The sequence below is a fragment of the Alosa sapidissima genome, chromosome 5 (assembly GCF_018492685.1).
Source record: "Alosa sapidissima isolate fAloSap1 chromosome 5, fAloSap1.pri, whole genome shotgun sequence".
In the NCBI taxonomy this organism is placed as follows: domain Eukaryota; kingdom Metazoa; phylum Chordata; class Actinopteri; order Clupeiformes; family Clupeidae; genus Alosa; species Alosa sapidissima.
Window position 1 is genome coordinate 20,899,994 of NC_055961.1, and position 8,779 is coordinate 20,908,772.

At 41.3% G+C, this 8,779-nt stretch overlaps 1 protein-coding gene across 1 annotated transcript in view; it reads right to left on the bottom strand.

Annotated features, from left to right (window-relative positions):
• tenm1 (teneurin transmembrane protein 1) overlaps nucleotides 1–6,234 on the bottom strand; it is a 173,947-nt gene extending 167,713 nt beyond the window's left edge. Inside the window, exon 1 of the mRNA XM_042093027.1 lies at nucleotides 5,916–6,234. The gene's annotated coding sequence lies outside the window, so the exon portion shown is untranslated. The remainder of the gene's footprint in view (nucleotides 1–5,915) is intronic.
• Nucleotides 6,235–8,779: the final 2,545 nt, after the last annotated feature.

Consider the following 8,779-nt stretch of genomic DNA (forward strand, 5'->3'; position numbering starts at 1 on the left):
GAAGCACGAAACAATTCAGCAAGAAAATTGCATACATGTATGTTTCAATAGAGCCTGTGGTGAAATAAATTGTGCAACTATTTGAGGCATCATCAAAGGGGAATGTGTATGAGGAAATGTTTACCTGCAGCGTCTTTTACGAGAGCCTGTTAAGCTATCAATCAAAATGCAGGCATCAGATATCACTCAAAGGATCCGTGTTCCACCTGGGCGGGAGGGAGGGGGCTGCTTCCTTATGATTACCGGTTCTAAAGAAGAGAACTCTTAGGGAGTAGACTGCCGTTCTGCCTCTCTCCCACACTTCCACTCTCTGGAGACGACTTTAAAGACGCTAGCAGCAGGTGACTGCAAATACTAGCAACGGTGTAACAAATAACAACACTGTTTCCTCTGTATGTTTGCCTTGTGTGGAACAGACAGCAAAAGCGCCCACCACTCACCCACCCCCCTGCACTGATTTCCTGTGTGTGAATGCGAAGCACTCTAACTGAACCTGAGCTGAAGTAATGATGCCTGTGAGCCAATCAAAAAGTACACTGGAAAAGGATTTTTTCGCTACTGACCCTATTTTACACATGCTGAAGGACCAACATGGCATTCCATTTCTGTTTTAAATTCCCACACTACTGTAAAATCCTGGTAAAAATATAACCAAACTAACCACTAAAAATATATTATACAATATTTTATTGTGCAAAAGAAACTGTTATTATTAGTTTAATTCATTTATCTACTATTATTAGTTTGATTAAATTGTCTACTAATTTATCTACATTCTTTAACATTCTAGAATCAGGTTAGTATACTGAATTGAATCACAAAGTGTAATATAAGCATTTTATGGTTAAAGGTTTAAAGCACAAAAACTATATTATGATAAAATATCTGTTACATTTATCTTCTGGTGTATACAGTATCTTCATGTCTGGTGCATTGTAAATACTTTATGTCATGATGTGCACAAAGCCATTTCTGTCATTTTCTACTCCAGGGCCTACTTATCTACTGCACTTGAGCATGTTTTATATGCTCATGTAAAGAATGCCGCATTCAAGTCTCCTGCCAAGGTCTCCGAGGGTGAAGACAAGTGCTGCCACAGAAGAAAGTTATCACACAGACAAGGCTGTGATGTACTGTATGTTGCGTTAGAATATGGTCTATATTTCTCCAGTTAAAGGCTTTCTTTTCAAAGCAGGAGAAACGCCTGGTCTTATTTGAGGGGCTCTTTGTTTCTGAGAGAGTTCTATCTGGTTATTAAATATTCTTCAACAAACACCTCTCTGAATGATGGGCTGGCAGGTATAAGATGAGTATGTCCACTGAGATTGTTAGATATACTGTACATTTTTACACACACACACATACACACACACACACGTGCATGCACAAACACACACACGCACACACACATGCAAACACACACACATGCACACACACACACACGCACCAGACTTTTGATCTTTATTTACAGTAGTAATTAAGCACTTCACTCCATTCACTCACCTTCTAAAAATATATTTTCCAATACCTTGAAACAATACAAAATGTTCAAAAATAGCTTTCATTAAGAAATGTATTTTAGTATCAGTATTTGTTTATATTGTGACTCAAACAAGCAAGTTAGACCACCCTGTGAAAAATATTTCACAGCATGACATCAGAAGACATAAGTTAGCATGTTAGCAAGCCTTTTATCGGTGGCAACTGCGCTGTTGTTGTTGTTAACAAATTTAGATTACACATTAATCTAATGTTATACCTTATTGCTCCTTATAGTTAATTACACATAAACATGTACAATAGTTTTCCTATTTTACTCAAATGTTGGTGATGAATTCCAGGTTAATTGGTGATAATGGCTAAGGTAGGCGGTAGAAGCACTTCTGACCTCAAACAGTGCATTTTAAAAACCAGCAGCAGTCAATACATTTATTTATTGTTTTCAAAAGGGCAGCAGAGGTCTCACTGAAAACAAACACTGTACTTCCATAACAATGTTTTTGTGTTGACTGAAACCAGTAGGGGAGCAACTCAACCCTGGCCACATAAATGCCGTCCATTCCCCGCTGCGGACATTGGAAAGCGTGAGGCGTTAAACAAGTCCACCTCAGGGCGCTGGTATCCGAGGGACATTCAGAGCCGAGCCGACACACAAAGGCCAGCTATACAGCTCTCAATGAAAGAGACGGCAGTGGCGCGGAGTGGAGGCTGTGCAGCTCCGCGCCTCTCTGAACAGGCGAGAGGTAAAGAGCAGGTCGGCGGGGAGGCTAGTGGGAGCTGAAGCCAGCAGCGCAGGCGTGGGAGGGCAGAGCTGCAGCCTGCTGCTGCTGCGGAGAGAGAGAGAGAGAGAGAGGAGAGAGAGAGAGAGAGAGAGAGAGAGAGAGAGAGAGAAAGAAAGAGAGGGAGATGGTGCGAGAGAGAGAGAGAGAGAAAGAAAGAGAGGGAGATGGTGCGAGAGAGAGAGAAAGAGAGTGCGATAGAGGGAGGGAGATGGAGAGGGAGGGAGAGAGAGAGAGAGATGGCATGCGAGAGAAAGAGAGAGAGTACGAGGGAGGGAGGGAGATGCAGAGGGAGGGAGAGAGAGAGAGATGGAGTGAGAGAGACAGAGGGGGGGAGAGATAGAGAGAAAGAGAGAGAGAGAGAGAGATGGCAGGCACGGAGCGTTGTGGGTAGTAGTAGGGGGTGTGTGGAGCTCATGGGATAATGAGGGTGATAGGCTAGTAAACGTTACTCTGGCCCGAAGAGAACAACAACCGCTGTAAATACAGGGTCTCAAACATGCAATCATTCAGATGGGAGGTGGGTGGGGGGGAGGGGTGTACACACTACAGGGAGCATTCTCATTCAAACGCACATTACAAATCTGAGGTGTGAGAACCAGGATGAATGAAATTCACTGGTCCCCACCCTTGTGTGTAACTACCTGTGCTTTTGTCAAACAAACATCCACACACACACACACGTCCCTTATGTTTGTCAAATTTTCCCCTTGCACTAGGCCTGGATCATTCCTAATGGGGCGAAATCCAAGCCTAAGATGGAAATTAAATCATTCTGTTCAACTAGAGGAGATACTCTACAACTTCCAAAAATGTGCAAATACATATCCATTATTATTGTAAGTACAGTGTGGAGCAACTGAGACATACAAGCCCATTACATTTTAAAAAATCATTATTGTCAGTGAACAGTCATATAGTACTGTGTAAATATCACCTCAGACCTTATAACATGGCCTACAGCCCACCTGGGGAACAGAGTGAGGAAGTGCGGCTAGTCGCTAGTACTGCCGCACCCATAACAACTAATAAAAACAGCCACTGGAGATAAATCAAAATCCGCCAGAGCTCTTCTTTTTTGACCTCCAAGACACTATCCAAATGAAAGTCAGTTACTGTTCCATACACAGTTCAATCATTCACAATGATTGTGTTCTCTTGTTTTTCAGCACCAACTCTTTGATACTCCGTGGATCTGACTTATTATGTACCACAGTGAGTGCTGTGTTTATTGAGTACCTGCGAATGTTACACAAATGTGATTAATCATCTAGATTTTTGAAAACAGTCGTACACTCCGCACTATTCTGTCTTGGGTTGATGTGACACTCTATAGCAAGCAAGTCTTCAACTTTCAGTTGAGAGAAACCACTGTATGTGTGTGTGGGTGTGTGTGTGTGCCTGTGCATACAGTGCAGTATATGTGTGTGTGTGTGTACGTGCATGTGGTATGACTGTGTGTGTGTGTGTGTGTGTGTGTGTGTGTGTGTGTGTGTGATGGGAAGCTGAGGGAGAGAGGCAGGGTGTGTGAGTAGAAAGGGGGGTTAGGGGGCTACAGAGGTTGTGTGACTGTGTGAACATCGGAGGATAGGCGTATATGTACACAAACCGAGATCATTGGTCTAATCTAATACTCATTTTCTTCACAAAGACAACACCTGCAGTAGAATTTAGTCATATTAACTGGTGATGTCACTGGTAAATGTGCCATAATGATACTCGGCTTTCAGTACTAAACTTAAGTAACTGCTGCGCGCTGTGCCAACAGTGGTTTAATCAGTGAATACCACAGTGGTTTCACTGATGCAAAAAAGTATTACGATGATGACGATTTCTACTGTATTCTACCATACATTAATAGACTAATACATTTGCAATGTATATGCTGATGACTGTTTCGTTTACTGTACATCACACTAATTCAACTTAAGGCTGGTTGATGAAAAAGCCAACACCCCATCACTTGGAAATGGACACATGAAAATATTTCATCCCATAATATAACCTTAAAAACGTTCTCTCAAACCTAATGTCATGGGGGATAAGAAAAAACTAGCTTGACTCAAAAGTCATCTGGCTCAGTGAGATATCTGTATGACTGACTGGATCTTTCCAGGGCCATGTGTCTGCATTCCTCTAGACGCTAAATTGAACATGCAGAAAATCTTCTCTTACAGTAAATTTGTGTCTAAAGGATTTCAAAATGTGCTTTCCCAGGCAGCCCGCAGAAATTACTCTCCAACTGAATATGGACAGGAGATTATTTCTTGGGGTTCGCCTCTCAATTGAATATAGCCTGATTCTTGAAAGAAATAGCTAAAAATAGGTTAATCATGACTCTTTCCTTCTCAAGCAGCATCTGAGTTAAGTGTATAAGTGGCCTACTGTTATTCACTTTCCTTTCCATTTAACTTTAAAGAGACTGTTAGTTACAGAGTAGCCTAAACTAGACTCCATTTAAGTGGTTGACACCTTCTTCCTGAGATAATTGATAATAAAAGATAAAACACTATCTTTATCCACACGACAATATGCCAAATCTACCGTCAGGAGCGCTTAAACAAAACCAGCAAACGATGTATTTTTAAACTAGGCTACATTATGTTAGGCTGTTAGACTGGGTATAAAAAGGCTGCCATGATCCAGCAACCTACCTGCGAATAGGAGGCAGCATAACAGACAAATTACATGTCGACACAAATCGGTGAGAATATAAAAACGACTAATAGGCTCAACTGGCTACGTTCAAGGCTCAAGCTCACTGGCAGAAGATGCCATCAAGGCTACCTCGGATGTTCATCATCTTATTGTTTACAGCCGAGTTGGTCTTCACACGCAGCATGACTAGCGTCTTCCCGACCACTTTGTCCTGAATTTAAATGTAACTTGGGCCGTGTGTTCACTGGCCTTGTTCATAGCCGTATTGGGTGCGTGCATAGCCTGCCGATGCTGCAACTAAGCACACCATTTTTGCATCATGTTATTTCACTTTTGACAGTTTAGGCAACCATTTTTATTCCCCAAACGTGCTGTCAGAAGATGATGATGCGGTTGTCTCAGCAGAAAACGGTCATTAGTCTTCCCATTAACTACCCAATCTCCCTCCATCAACATCAACTGGCTTTAAAGTAGCCTAAACATTAACGAATTGGGCAGTAGGCCTATGTTGGAACAACCAATTCTTAAGGACAAGGTAACCTATGTCATTTTAATTTACGATTTACGTGTTGGTAGCTAACTTATATTTCTAAGGGCAACAGAAACTTTTAACAAGTTATTTTGGAGTTCAATTGTTAGAATTTGTGAAATAATCTCTAGGCTACTATATCGCCCTCATGCAAGTTTGCCGGTGATGCTGCCGTGAACTGATGCTGCTGATTTTCCTGGAAAAAGGGAATACCAACATTAGCGTGAGGGGCCGTTGCCTCCGTGAGAAAAACACGCCAGCCTTTAGAGCACAGCATAGCCAGGCACTGCTTTTACACGCCTTTGAAAATAAATCCTTACAACATCGTGCCTAAGCCAGAGAATAGGCTATATTGTGTTTCCAACCGGCAAATCGCTCATCGTTCGATAAGACAGTGTGGAGGCAAGGCGTTAGTATTTGTGCAGCGATTAAGACAGTTCATAGCTTACCTTTGCATGCGATGAACGTACTAAGTTCCATACCAAAGCTTCACTTCTGTGATAGATGACAGCGGGCTATTTACATTCCTGCGCGCAGTACCCCTGGTTATCCGTAGGAAGAGATGCAGGCGAGTCGAATGAGTCTAGCAGGCTCGGACCGGATAGCAGAGTTGAGATTCTCGGATGCGATAAACGATGCTGGACTAAGCTAGCAAGCTGGTGCGAGATTCACACAGATACTTCAGAGAGGCTGGACTGTGAGGCGACTCCACCGCTACCAGACAATTTGTGATTCACACGAAAATCTTCACGAGTTCTTCTGCCCGCCAGACACTATAGCCCCACCGAGCTCCGCACAGCATCTCACCGGAATATACCATATGCGCCCGGGAGAAAAGGGGTGTGTCACCAACAGTTGCACCTCGCAGCTTTGAGAGAAAATCTGATACTAGTCAATCACCACCGTTTATTATATACACTATAGTTGGGCTAAAATGTATCTGTAAATATATTCATGGGATTGGTTGTAGCTTGACTGCTGAGAGTAGTGTTGCTCTGTTTCCAGGATAAGTTTAAGAAGGACGAATTTAAAACATTTTTTTAGGCTCAGCTATGTCCGGATGAAATGTCTGTTCATTTTATTTGCAACAATAAGGCTAGTAGTGCTTGAGTATGCTAGAACTGGTTGAGAACATTTTATTTCAATTTCACAGAAAATCAACTAAAATGCCCATGTAAGAAGCCTAACCTTGAGTGAACTCTTTTCATTCATGGATACTCACATCCAAGTGATTCAACATAGGAAATTCCTGGTTGTGATTCTTGCATGCTGCATATCTCCTCTTCTCTGAAAATGAACAAATAACTATGTAGTGCATTGGTGGACCTTCTGTCATTTAGAACCTATGTGGGTGTTTCTGGCAGGTGTGTGTGTGTGTGAGAGAGAGAGAGTCTGTGGGTGTGCAATAAAATCTACCAGAAGCCAGTTAGGACACTAATCAATTCTCCAACACAGGTCATCTACCAAACAAACATACTTCTGTACTAACACTTCAAAAAACAGACTAGCGTGTGAGCAGTGGAAAAAAAAACACAATGCGTGTGATTGATTGGGTATTGTGTCTCTTCAAACCAACATCAGAGGTTTTTAAAGTTGCATGGCTGCCAATGCAGCCGCCTCTTACCATCAGAATCTATCAATGTTCCCACAGCGCACAGACATAGTGTACATAAACGCTGTTTCAATCACACGGGGGATTAGGGATAGTGTATGTGTGAAAGGTCAGCTCACTTAGCAGAAACCTATTGGCTTGCATAATTTCCATTGCAGTCTATAGTCGCTGTTAATCGAAGGAGAGTTCATTATTCATGTCAGTTATGTTCTGCTTGGGCTTATCACCATGTATTTTGTAGACTCACATTTCAATTCTGTTGTTTTCTGTTTTATTTGTGCAATGACGATTTTTTTTCTACATAATAATTAACCTCATGGTAACGACATAGATATCTCTTCAAAGCCAAGAGTCTTTTTTTATTTCATTTATTTCATCATCAATCAAACACTTTCTCTTTATACTCAGGGAAGATAACGCATGAATGTTACCACTTATAAACCCAGCCGTTGAAAGAATGATTTTGAAAAAAAAAAGTTAATGTTCCTGCCTAGCCCTGTGCTTAGATCATTCCGATCAAGGAGACATGTGAAGACCTTACCCCTGGATCATTTCCATGGAGGATCAGTCACACATCATAGGCACGCTGAGAGTCAGATAATAAAGTTCACGTGGCCATGACATTTGTGAGCCAATATTGCTCAAGGTTATGTTAACAATACTTTAAAGGAGGCCAGGGAGGGGCAGACATAAAGCTCAACACCGGGGCTCCATCAGAAAATAAAATGAACACTGATAGTCACGTTTTTAAAGATTATTTGACCATATTTTACCATTGCTTGACCATTAAATTTTGACATAAACAACTGAGCATTTTAACAGGGTTATTTACACCTTAGGGATGCAATAGCAATACATGGCTTTGATCTGCTGTATATCGACTCTTTGACCCATTGTGTTCAACAACACAAAACAGTAACGTTTTTCGTTAATCACAGACTAATATGTGATAATATAGAATATGCCTTTGATATAGAATATGCTTTTTCTCAAGACAGCCTGATCCAAGCATTGATCCTTCATCAATGGCAGTAGCTAGCTTAGGTATCTGTGAAGTCTTTCCACAGTAGTAACATCATACTATATGAATCAGAGTTGATGTGATGTCCCTGGTTGCGAAGCATTCCAAGTATCCGAAAGGACAGAAATAGTTTCTCTAGCGGCGGCCCTCTCAGGACGGGTGCAAATAATCCTTTTATAAATGCATTAAACATGGCAAGATTAAAAAAGGTAATTCTGTGTCTCTTCTGCAAATTCACACACACACGCACAGAGAGAGAGAGAGAGAGAGAGAGAAAGAAAGAGAGAGGCCAAATGCTTATAAAACACGTGGCTGAAAGATATGAATTTTAATTCTAAGAGATTAAGGTATAGTTTTGTTGTTCCTATTTGGTCTCTCTTGAATCATCATAGTGAAATACCAAAGGTTCCAGTACCATTATTTGGAAGTGAAAATAGCAGATTAGTTTGGCTAATATAACCTTACCAATCCAAAAGCAATCCAAACCGGTGCAAATCTGAAATGTTGTCATTTAAAAGCAGAGCACACTCACACACACATTTAGAGGAGGAGATACAAGTATTGACATTTTTCTCGGTATCTTTGTCATTCAAAGAACACCTCTCTCTGTATCACTCTATGCCATTTGCCCGCATAAAAACTTTTACATAGAAATAGCTGCCTTATGAAATAAATGCTCA